Source organism: Suricata suricatta, chromosome 4 (genome assembly GCF_006229205.1).
Source record: "Suricata suricatta isolate VVHF042 chromosome 4, meerkat_22Aug2017_6uvM2_HiC, whole genome shotgun sequence".
NCBI lineage: Eukaryota > Metazoa > Chordata > Mammalia > Carnivora > Herpestidae > Suricata > Suricata suricatta.
Genome location: NC_043703.1, coordinates 110,848,483 through 110,861,032, shown reverse-complemented (window position 1 = coordinate 110,861,032; position 12,550 = coordinate 110,848,483).

Below are 12,550 nucleotides of genomic sequence, written 5' to 3'. Positions count from 1 at the left end.
AGCATATTTTTATCTTTTAATAAGAATTGTGCAGGGAAAGTGAGATGGGCTAAACTTCTGTACCGCATTCCCCAATGGCTTCCAAAATAAATGCATCAACATTCTTATTTAGCACCACCTGCAAGAAAAGTCTATGGTCAGCGTTCAGGCTCAATAATGTAAAAATGAAAATTATTAGTTGGGAAATAGGTTTCAGGATCAGGTCTACAGAGGATAACTTTAAACAGAAACATTCCTCTTGGAGACAGCCTTCAGAATGCCTTACAAGCATGCTGTATTTGGAATTTATCTATTAGTTTCACCCCCTTTGAGTCACACTCCTTCCAAATCAAACGACTTTCAAATGCAAACTCAGTATTGTGAAGTAAGGTGAAGCTATTCTTTATCAGCTTTTCCTAGTGGAGTTTTCTCCAGAGAATTAAGCCCCATAGAAAATGATTCAAGTGACCTTTTCCTAAATTCTCCCAAGGAAAAATATTTTGTAAGTACTGTTCTAGATGAATAGTGAATAATTCTTTACATACAACTGATACCTTAGGGCCTTAGGATTTAATTCTTTAGGCCAGCCTTAAGAAGGGTTGTTGGGTGCTTTGAAGAGCATAGAAATGTCATCACAAACTAGTCTGATTGGTATTGCAAGGCCCTCTTTGTCCCCAAATATTACTAATGTGGCCACCACCACCACCACAACTCTTACTACTACTACGGGTAAGAAGATTACAGAGAATAGCTTCTATGTGCCGGCCAGACACTATGCTAAGCACTTAAAACTCAGCTACTCATTGAAACAACATGACAGCTATATGACATTATTATTATTATCATTATCATCATCATCATCATCATCCCATTTGGCAGCCAAGGAGATGGTAGAGAGGCTAACCGGCAAATGCCACCTTTGAATCCAGTGCTTGTCTGCCTCTTCACAAGCAGGAGACGGGGGAAATCAGTTATACTGTGACAGATGCAAAGGAGAAGTACGGGTAAGGGGGTGATGGAATTGAGAAGGCTTGCTTACTTGTTGGAACAAGCAGAAGGGAGGAGGTCAAGATGGAAGGCAGGTTGGTTAATGACCATGGCCAAAAAGGTCAAGACACAGGAGAAGGAAAAAATGCCAGGAAAAGGACTGGGACCCCAAAGCTACAAATCAATGGGAATCAGACCAGTAATGTTGAGGAATCTACCATGTATCAGAGCTCTGGGGCAATAGTTCAAATCAAAATCAAAAGAGCTCTCTGGGGCACCTGGGTGGCTCAGCCAGTTGAGCATTCAACTTTGGCTCAGGTCATGATCTCACAGTTTGAGTCTGACCCCTCATTGGATCACTGCAGCCAGCGCAGGGCCCACTTTGGATCCTCTGTCCCTGTCTTTCTCTGCCCGTCCTCTGCTCATCCTCTCTCAAAAATCAATAAACATTTTTTTAAAAGAGAGCATTTTAAAATGATAAGTAGATCTAATTTCTTCCTTTCAAAAAAGTATCATAATTTGGATAGCCTTCTTCTTTCCTTTCCCTCCATTGCCTACTCTAGCCTTCTTTTGATTCCCAAGGGATGGTGTTTCCAACAGGATTCTCCAAATGCAGTGTATGGGATAAAGAAGAAAGTGAGGCATGTCAGTCCAAAAACTGGAAGCAGGGGCACCTGGGTGGATCAGTGGGTTAAGTGTACGACTCTTGATTTCAGCTCAGGCCATGATCTCAGGATTCGTGAGATCAAGCCCCTCACTGGGCTCCATGCTGACAGTGCTGAGTCTGCTTGGGATTCTCTCTCTCCTTCTCTCTCTGTCTCCTCCTTCCCTACTATCATCACGAGGACACTCAAAATAAATAAATATACAAATGTTTTTGTATATTTTCTATGTATACATATATATATGACTGCACACTGGCCGCCTGGAGCTGAAAGGTACAAAGTAAAAGCTCATGGCTGCAAGCCCAGTGGTTTCTCTTTACATCTGAACGAATCTCTCGTCTCAGTTCTTCCCACAGATAAGATCCTACTTTTAAGGTTCTTAAAAAATTATAAAAATCAGCTAATTTCTATCCAAAAACCCCCACTGCATTTGGGTGATCTGAAAGTTGAAACTAAATACTCTGGATGGAAACATCCACGTGAACTATCGCCTCTTTCCCAGTTTGTAAAACTATTTCACTGAAAGATTGAATCACTTGGATGACATGCGACTCACTTGTTTAAAAACTCTTCTCAACTTGGAACCCTGGTGTTGGATATCAGGGATAAGGTATTTTTCTTCTTTTATGGTATTTTATTGGATATAAGATGTCACAGATTATAAGAGGCACCACTATTTTGTGTACCACTAACAAAAAAGAGTTGTTATTCAAATTATAACCAACCACTAACTTGAAGAAACACCTTGGTTTTAGACATGTTAAAATGTGGGTGGAAAATGGATCCCAGAAACAAGGAAAGATGGTGACTCTGTTCCTTATTGAAACTGCCCACACAGTGCATATACCCCGCAGGGAGTTGAGGTGCTGCTCTATTAAGTCACACATCTGCCTACTACTGCCGAGGACCTAACACTGCTGCTGCTGCTTCCTGCCTGACTCAGGTCTCAGCCTGCTGAGGGCTGAGGCTCACAGCTCTCAGATGCTCCCAGAGAACTAGCACAGGGCCAGGCACAGAGAAAGCACCCACTCAAAGCTTTCCCTGTTTACAGAGTCTTTTGAAATCAGACCTAACGAAGCCATGTTCTCTCTTCTGACACACAGCACACACACGAGGCAGACAAAGCAGGGAGTATTATCTGTGCCTTGCAGAAAACACAGAAGTACCCAGATTAAGTAGCCCCCCCCCCGCCCCACCCAAAGTTACCCTGTGAGCAGATGGCATTGTCACTGGGAAAACCCAGTGTCTGACTCCCAGAGCAATACTTTTACTTTTTTCTGTTACCTCTCTCTGCTGCCAAACTAAAATGTCAAATCTGGAGGCTTCATCTGATATTTTCCACCAGTCTAAAGACTAGGGAGCACCATGAGCACCTGAGATTAGTCTCTGGGACCTGGTTTCTGCAGGGCTGCCCAGGACACCTGGGAGCCATGACCTCTGGGACACCTGCTCCTCCTGCCTCTCCATTGACCTTGCCTTCCCCAACCCCCCCTCCACACTCCCATCGCCTCGACCTGCCAGTTCCCACCTCACAAGCCAGGGAGCAAAGGGAGTCACAGCCAAGAGGTTAAGATTTGGATTCCCTATGACTATTTTCTGAAATATATATGTATATAAATGTTATAAGAAAAACTAATCTCAAATCTTAGAATACCCGATTTCTCCATAGTAAGGTATAGAAGCAAAAGGGTATGGTTCCATGAGCCCAATAGACCTTTCTCTCTGGAAGGGAAAAAACAGTTAAAACATACTATCTTTTTGTTGCTCTTTCCTTGCTGCAGAAAGGACACTTCACTAGCAGAAATCAGAGCATTCGACTTGTAAAGATTTAGGAAAGAGGAGGATCATAGGAGTTAATACTCCCTTAATTTGAATCCCTTTTACCCCTCTCCTCCTTTTTTTTTCAGAAAATGAAGAAAATTATTTTTTTTCAAAAAGGGGGTATCAGGTGGGATTGTGGACATCATGGGTGTCTTACTATAATGATACACTTTCTTTCCCATTAAATAATAAAATATGCTGTAGAGTTGCACAACTCCTCATACCCAGGGGACATTAAACCAGGCTCATCAAGCTCCATCCATGTGGAAAGATGTGAATATATTTTTACCTGGCATATACATATTTCCTTTGCAGCTGCCTCAGAACCCTTGCTTCCTTATGGACTCACACACCTTTCGAAAACACAGAAGAGGGAAAGAGGGAGAAAGGGAGGAAGGGAAGGAAGGAGGGAGGGAAGGGTGGAGAGAGAGAGAATCAATTTTACTGATGACCAGAGGAAAAAAAGACTTATAATATCTGCAAAGAAACAAGCACGAAAGTATATATAGAATTCTTAATAATGTAACTCCTAACTATTTTTTATTTTGTTTTGTTTTCATTTGTAAGGTGAATTTTTAAGTGGCTTGATTTTAGTTGATGACTTTAGTGGCTGAGTTTACAGTCACTTTCTGTTCTATTAATTGGGAATGATTGGATATTTTATTTTTATCTGAATTTCATTTTTCTTCCATTTTGGCCCCAAAGCACCAAAACCTTATGCTCAAGAAGGACCTGTTGAGGCTTCTATGTTGAAGCCAAGTAAAGATACAAATCATGAATTCCATTGCAAACCCCACTAATTGTCAGATTTTTGTGGAAGACTCTAATTAAATCCCATAGGAAAAGAACACCATGCAATGGAAAAAGAAAAATCAGTCATTTAAACAACTCTGCTAAGAGCTTAAAATAGACACAGAAGAACATCCTAAACGTGCTTTTTTTTTCAAGCAAGGAACAGAAAAATGTTGGGCTAGATAATAATATTCTAAGCATCTGAAAGGTAGCATCTATAAAAACTTTATGAGATGCACTAAATTTATTCCAGACAAAAATCCTCATCGACTGACTGCCTGTTAGATTGTCTTTATTGTCTTTCGTTCTTTATAGAGCTGTCACAGGGAGATTCCTCATGCTCAGCCAATCATGGAAGATTCCTTAAAAACCCTAGAGAAGAAAGAGATTGGTACATCAACCTAATCCATGCAGATGAAAACCCCTCCTCCAGTTCTACTGATAACAGCTGCCCCCCCCAAAAAGGGGTCTTTTATGAGACACTCTTCAGTGGAAGAAATGACACATCCCCCCCAAATATAAAACAGATTTCTCACAAAGAAAAGGCAGTACACACGAACCACAGAACCCTCACAAGGTTGAAAATATCTTTCTCACACATATAAATGTAAAAAGAGACATCAAAATTGTATTCCCCATGATTTAGATGTCCCAGATTAGTAAGGTCAGCTCACGAATTTTGTTTTGGTGCCGTGACAACACTCACAAAAGTGCCCTGTCCAAAGCCATGCTCCATTCAGACCTGATCAAAGATAACTTGTGTCTTACCGTCTCCCTGACCCTGCTCATGGTACCTCAAGACTGGCCAGGAGTGTGGAAAGGGATGTGAAGGGAAGAGCTTCTTCACTCTTGCCTTGTCCATTCCCCTCCTGCCTTGTCCAAAAGCAGGATGGTGCTCTGCAGAGCTCTCCCTAAGTGCTGCATCTCTGTCCCGAATGGGCGCAATGGCTTTTTGCTTTTTTTAAATTCCATGTGAGTTTCCTATAAAGCAAAGAGAGACCTCCAGAAGTGGACCTCACCCTCTGGCCCTACCCCACCTCATCCCGATGGGGTCCCACCCTTCCTCTTTCCCTTCTGGCTTCAAAGAGGAGAGCTGCCTTCCTCCGTCCACCTGGGGTTCTGCCTCAACAGGCACCTTGCTCCAGCAGCAGTGCCATCGCTCACCTGCACCGTGATGAACCTTTCCTCTTCACTAGCACATTCTCCTCTACGCACAATGTGGGTCTACTGTGATACAAATCTCTCCACAGTAACACTTTTTCAAAGTCCCTAAGGTCATGTTTCCTACCGTATCTATCACCCTGCTCCCACATTCCCTTACAGCTTCTTAGAGAGCAGACTGTCCGCCCCTTCCTGCTCCCCCCCTCCCCAGTAATCTAGCTCCCATCCCCTTCTCCTAACTGGGCTCTTGTCCAGGTCAGTAAGAGCCCTGACTGACTACCACCACAGAACCCTTCACCTCCCTCCCCTCAGCTGCCTTCTCTCTGGAGCTTCAGACTTCCTTTCAGAAACTCCCTCCTCAGTTGACTTCCTAAAGGGCCTCCTCTCCTATTCCTCCTTCTATTTCTCTGGCCACTTGCTGCCTCTCCTTCCACCCAGCTTGTCATGGGCTTGTCACACTCTTCATGTTCCTTTGTTTTCTCAGTGTACTTTGCTCTGGGAAAAGTGTACTTTCCTCTGGCTCCTTCCTCTGGGCCCAGCTTCCACAATGATTGACACTATAGATGATGGTGTTTACCACCTGTAACTTTACCATGTTGTCCCTGTCTCTGCCAGAACCTTGTTTATTCCCCTGAAATAATTTCCCAGGGGACATGGATCCCATTTCACTTTAAGTGTTTATTTATTTTTGAGCGAGAGTGAGAGCGAGAGCAAGCTTGAGCATGCTCATGGTAATGGGAGGGGCGGGGGCAGAGAACCAGGGAGACAGGCTCCAAAGCAGGCTCCAAGACACAATAGCAGAGAGCCCAACATGGGGCTTCAAGTCATGAGCCCTGAGATCATGACCCGAGCCGAAGTTGGGCACTTAACCTACTGAGCCACCCAGGTGCCCCGCACCCTTCAATCTCACTTTAAAGTTTAAAATGCACAAAATCCTTGGGGGAGTGAAATTCTAGCAAATTCTTTCCTAAGAGATTATTGTGATGGAAGAAGGAAGGGAAGAGGAGAGGCAAGTCAAACATTCTCTGTTCCTCAATTTTTCCACATATCACAGTTGGGATAATAACAGTATCCTTACATCAGCCATCAGAGCAATCAACACGTCTTAAAATTTTTAAACTGTAACATTACTATTACTAACTGGCCTGAGTACAACTAGTTTTTACTCTGGGAAAGCGCTCATGCCTTTTGTGCCTTACTCTCTCTTCTGAGCCAAAGAACAACAGTTTTGATTCGAATACCTCTCAAAAATTTCCCCAGCATCTCTTTGAAAACCTGTTGAGTAGTCCTTGTCAGACCCTGAATTCACTGGAAAACTGAGTCTTGGGATAGATGAGAGATAGTATAATGAAGGAATAGAACAAATAGGAAAATGGGAATGCTAATATAAATATGGGTGCAAAACCCTTTTATATCTAGTAGGAATACTGGGGTAAGAAGCACTGATACAAGAAAGACACCTGTTTCTTAATGTTGTCCACAGTTCTGCCTAAAGTCAAATATCTAATACAAAAATAGTTTTCAGTAAACCCTTGCATACATTCTCAGAATTTGAGAGGAACTTGGGTACAAATTAGGAACCGGGGCTGCCATCAAGTCTCCTCATTATTTTGGAATCTATGACCATTGACACTTACTAATGAAATTCACCACATATTTCTCATTCATTCTTTCTACACTTGATGTTAGGTGTATCCACATGACTTGCATTAGCTAATGAAATGTGAGAAAAGCAAAAATTAGCACCTTGGGGCTGAAGCCGTAAATACCTTTATGCAATTCATTCTATTCTATTTGTTTTCTGCCAATGACCAATGGCAACATTATAGAAGAGGTGCCCATCAACCTGGGCTTAGGGTCAGGATAATGTAGAGAAACACCCCCAATACAGAGCATAAGCAAACCAAACTTCTTTTTACATAGTATATCTGGATCTGGTCTACTCCCACTGATCTAGCACCCTGAGTCCTTCCTAGTTGGGGGTTCTGCTAGCTTCTGTATCCTTATTTCTCAACATGCTCCAATGCGAAACAGAGATATATTTGGATGGGGTTTTTTTTTGATTTTTTGTTTTGGTTTGGTTTTCTTGATGGCCATGTAACAAATAACTACAAATTTAGCAGCTTGGAACTATACCATTTGTCATCTCAGTTTTTTTAAATATATTTTTTTAATATTTTATTTCTTTTTAATACAGAGAGAGACAGAGCATGAGAGGGGGAGGGGCAGAGAGAGAAGGAGACACAGAACTGGAAGCAGGCTCCAGGCTCTGAGCTAGCTGTCAGCACAGAGCCTGACGCAGGGCTCGAACCCACGACCGTGAGGTCTGACCTGAGCCGAAGTCGGAGGCTTAACCCGCTGAGCCACCCAGGCGCCCCTGTCATCTCAGTTTTTAATAGGTCAGGAGTCCTGGTGTGGCCCCTCACAGGAAGCTTCTTATCCCAATTCTGTGGTCAAAGTGTTGCCCAAAGCTATGATCTTGTCTGAGGATTGAGGTCCTCTGAACTTATCCAGGTTGTTGACAGGATTTTGGTTTGGGTGGCTGTAGGACTGAGGCCCTCAGCTCCAAAGGCCACCTTTCCCCTTAGGCAGATAACAATGTGGTTGCGTGATTTCTTCTGGGCTAGCTGACAAATCTCTCTCTCTCTCTCTCGTAAAGGTTCACTTATTTAGGTCAGGCCCACCATAAATATTGCCCTTTTGATTAACTCAGAGTCAGCTGATCAGATAATTAATTACATCTGCAAAGCTTCTTCCATCTTTGCATATAATACAACATAATCACAGAAGTGACATTCCATCATATCATAGGTTCTGGCCACAAACAAGGGGAGAGGACTATAAAGGGTATGAGTCACTGGGGATCATCTTGGAATTCTGCCCACCATCAGAGGCCATTTTGCCTTATCATGTCCACATCCATGCTCCAGTTCTCTTACAGCTTGACTGATACAACACCCTCTTACATTCAACCTTTTCTTCCCTGTGTGTTAGGCCAAATTTTCGACATCCTCTAGCCTGAGATAGGCCCCTCCTCTTGAAAGCCTCCTCTAAGACTACCACCAAATGCAGAGAACGCTTTCAACTTCCCAATTTCTTAAGTCTCAACTCCGAGTCATAATCACAGCACACACATAGCGGGAGATAAACTCTTAGGACCTTAATCATCTGTGTAACACATGTAGCAGGATGATAAAATATAAGCTTAAAATGATGCACAAAAATTCAGCATCAATGAAACTCCTACACAGAGTGCCAGAAGCAAATTTTCAAAAGAAATAACTAAGAACAGGTTTCCTAAGTCAACAAACTTCTTTCCCACAAGGAGAATATAAAGGAATTAAGAGACCTGGAAGAGTATTTTTGTAACAGCTGTTCAGCAACCTCAAACCTCCCCTGTTGGTGGTGGGGGAGAGTGCTCCCTATTAACCCCAAGCAAGAATGGCATCAGCAAGTGGCATGTGCAAGCGCTTGTTATGTGAGAAGGTCACAGTAGCCTATGAGCAGACCGACTCCCCTCCAATTCCTGGTCAAATGTGGTGAGTCCTACAGACCCAATGTTCAACCTGTCTCCGAATTAGTCTGAGGTCATTTTAAACAAGACTAGTGTCCTACAGAGGGCCTGCCTTGATAGTATAAGGGGAACTAGGAGCAAGCGCTAGAAGAGAAGGGGTGGAGCTAACTGTGGGAATCAGGAGGGCAAGTCCAGAAACCAAGAGCACTTACCTCAAGAGAAGGGCAGGTGATGTCTCTACAAGCCTGAACTTTCTCCAGGAGAGACAGAGTCACCTTTAACCCTCTGCTAGAACTTCCAGTACAGAGAAAGCAAAGCCAGCTTGCAACAGAATCATTCATGAAAGAACTTCCTTTCTTTCTACAACCCCAAAGGGTCTGAGTCGGCAGCTAGCCCACAGAGGAGGGACCACATGAGGAGCAGAGAAGGGGCCGGTGGGCAGGTGGGCAGGTTGGAAGCAATGAACACTTACTCTTTGTGAACTTGAAAGGTTGATTTGGACTGGCCATCTTAATTCTAAGTTGATACCGTTTGGCAGGTTTTTCCCCTTAAAATGGACATTGGACTTTTACCCTCTGAAAGTATGTACGAAGGTCACAGGATTTCATTTTTATTGAGTGGTAGGGAAAAAGCGTTCCTCACTGAGCAGATCTGAAGCTAGAGGTGGGGACAAAAATAAAGTTGCACTTAGGATTCCTCTCCATGAGTCCTGTTCATTCTTGTGAAATGTTTTCTCCAGCACACCTGTCTCTCCATGTGGTTTCAAGCTCTTTTAAGGGAGCTATGTGTTGATTTTAAAGTTCAAAGTCATGGATTAATCAGTCTTGTCACCTTCATGGAAAACCAAGAAGTGGTATTTCTTGTCTTGTCTGCGAAGGAAGGAGGGGTGGAGATTTCAGCTCCTATACACACACAGGCACGCATGCACACACACGTACACAAGCACACACATGCACACAAGCACATGTGCACACTTGCACACATGAGCACACACACATACATGCACATGCACAGACACACTCCAGTCTTCTGGAAAGGAGGCAGCACAATTCCAAGCACACCGTATGTGCAGCCATTTTTATTTCCCAAGCAGACAGCCTCCCTAGCTCATATTAAAGGCATCACTGGGTTTTCTCTCCAGTTACTCGGTTTCTATTTGGGGTCTGAACAAGAATTCCTGGGGAAGGAGATTACAAGAAAGTTCAAAGTGGGGATCAGAGATTTGGTGCAAGTGTGCTATAATTTGAATTACAAGAAAGGGATGGTTTGAAATATCTCAGTGTTTCTCAGATGTTTGGGGAGTGAAAAGGGAAGGGCGCAGTGAATGTCTCAAATGCCAAATACAATCACAAATATAATATAATCATACCTATAATTGATTAGATTGAAGATATAAATAATAAGTTACTTAGGTACTCACTAAACAAATGAGAAAAGTCAATATGTGACTCAAAAATATCACAAAGAAAACACATACACAGAGCCAAGTTAATGTGTGTGTATGTGTGTGTGTATTTACAAAGCTACAAATTCATTTTATATGACTAGCTCTATCACTCCACAGGCCAAAAACCAGAAAAATCAACTCATGGAATCAGATATTGCTTCTAAAATGTTCATTTGTATCTCCAAGTCTAGATCCACCCAAGCCCTTTGCTCTACGTCCGTATATTCGTTGGCTGGCTTGTTTGTTTTGCCAGTAAACCCCAATCACTCCACCTCAGTACAATATACTGACATTTGCTGCACGGGAGCATGAGAAATAAACCCAGACAAGTCTTCTATTAAACGGCATTCTGCAAAGACATTTCCAAGTGGCAAGGAGGCGAGAAGAGGCATCCTCCACCGGGCTGCCCTCGCACCGGGCCGGCCTGAAGCGGGACGCATGCTCCAGGTGACATCAGCGACACTGGCTGTGGAGGAGCCAGGCTGTGCATCAACCACATGCCACCGCCCTGAGAAATCTGAGCCGAAGAGAAAGAGGAGAGTGATCCTAGATAAACCGGGGGACTAATTGGGGAAGAGGGGCCAAAGGAGCAGATTTATTTGTTTTGTGAATTATTAGCAAACTCCCTTAGGGTGCGGCAGATAAAGTGATACAGATCACAGTGCTATGGAAGAGGAATGAGTCTGAGATACAAAAGAGACTGAGGGATGTATTATGAATATTAATACTTCTGTTAACAAGGCCTTAAATGTGCCTTCCTTGTATTGAAGCCTCAAAAGGACCCATGTCTCCAAATGGACTTGAATAGGCTCCCTGCTGATCATAATCTTCTAAAAGCTGATAAATCGCTCTCTCCTGAGGAAAGGAACTTCAAAGAAGACATTCATCAGGAATAAGGATTTAGACATTTAAAAAAATAATAATTAAATTTAAAATGTTTCCAAAAAGCAGGAAACTACATCTCTATAGTTTGTCACTTATTACAATGGAATTAAAACCTTAACTGTGGATTGAAGATAGGAAGTCAGAAAATTAACAACGTCAGATGTGTATTCATATACCAAGTTCACTGAGGACTGGTGCAGGCGCACCCAGGGAAGGTGCTGACCCTGCAGCATGCGGAAAAGCGGCAGTTACACCAAAAATGCGTGGTGGTGAGTGACCTCCAGGCCTTACCTCATTCACTTCTCACAGTGCCACTGTGAGGTAGGCTCACCCCTGACTTTACAGATGAGGAAACCAAGCCTGGGAGGATAAAGAACTCGCTCAAGGTCGGGCAGATATTCACTGGTGGGACCAAGATCACAGCACATGTTAGCCCAACTCCAAGCCCATATTGTGAATTACAATTATCACTCTGTGAACTTGCAAGATGTTGAGTTGCAGCAGGAGCAAGTTAGTGGCAGTGAAAGTGAAGAATAGGTCACATAACTGATGTGACAGGAAACTGGTATGAAGACAGGAGAATAGATCCATAGTCCCCCTAAATGTGCCATGACCTTCATACCGCCCTGCCACTAGGCAGGCTGACCCCCCGCCAAGAAACCTTTCTTCCTTCCTTCATCCCACTCCTGCTTTCTCCTTGCAGTGGGCTCTCCTGCTGTGGGCGCTTCCCATCTGGCACTTCTTATACTTCCATTACAGTAGATTGCATTATAAAGTGTGCTCTATACAGGGCTTTGCCATTAGATGCTAGCTAACATCTCAGGCAGAACCGATAGATAGATGACCCTTATTTCATTGCTCTAGTTTTTAGCACGGTGCTAGCACATAACAGGCATCTATAAAATAAATGAATTAATAAATGACTATGAGGATATGACAAGTGGAAGCCATATTTATGCTATAATGAGAAAAGTAATTTGGGTAAGTAACAGAAGAAAAAGCCAAAACTGGAGTTTGGGGTCTGATGATAGAAGTCATTCATTGAGTGCAAAGTTAAGGTACTTGGATTTTATATGTTATAAGCGACAGGAGGTGCTACGTAGGCTCAGACCAAGGGAATGACATGCTCTTCGGGGTTTAGTCAGTTTCCATAGGCCTTTAGCCACAGAATAATTGGGAAGTTAAGGAAACCAGAGGGAGATTATTGATAAAGAACAGATCTGGTGTCATTAGTACTAAGCTCCAATTGGCTTTATCCTTTCCTTGAAACTTACGCACACTAAGTATGGACTCAAATAC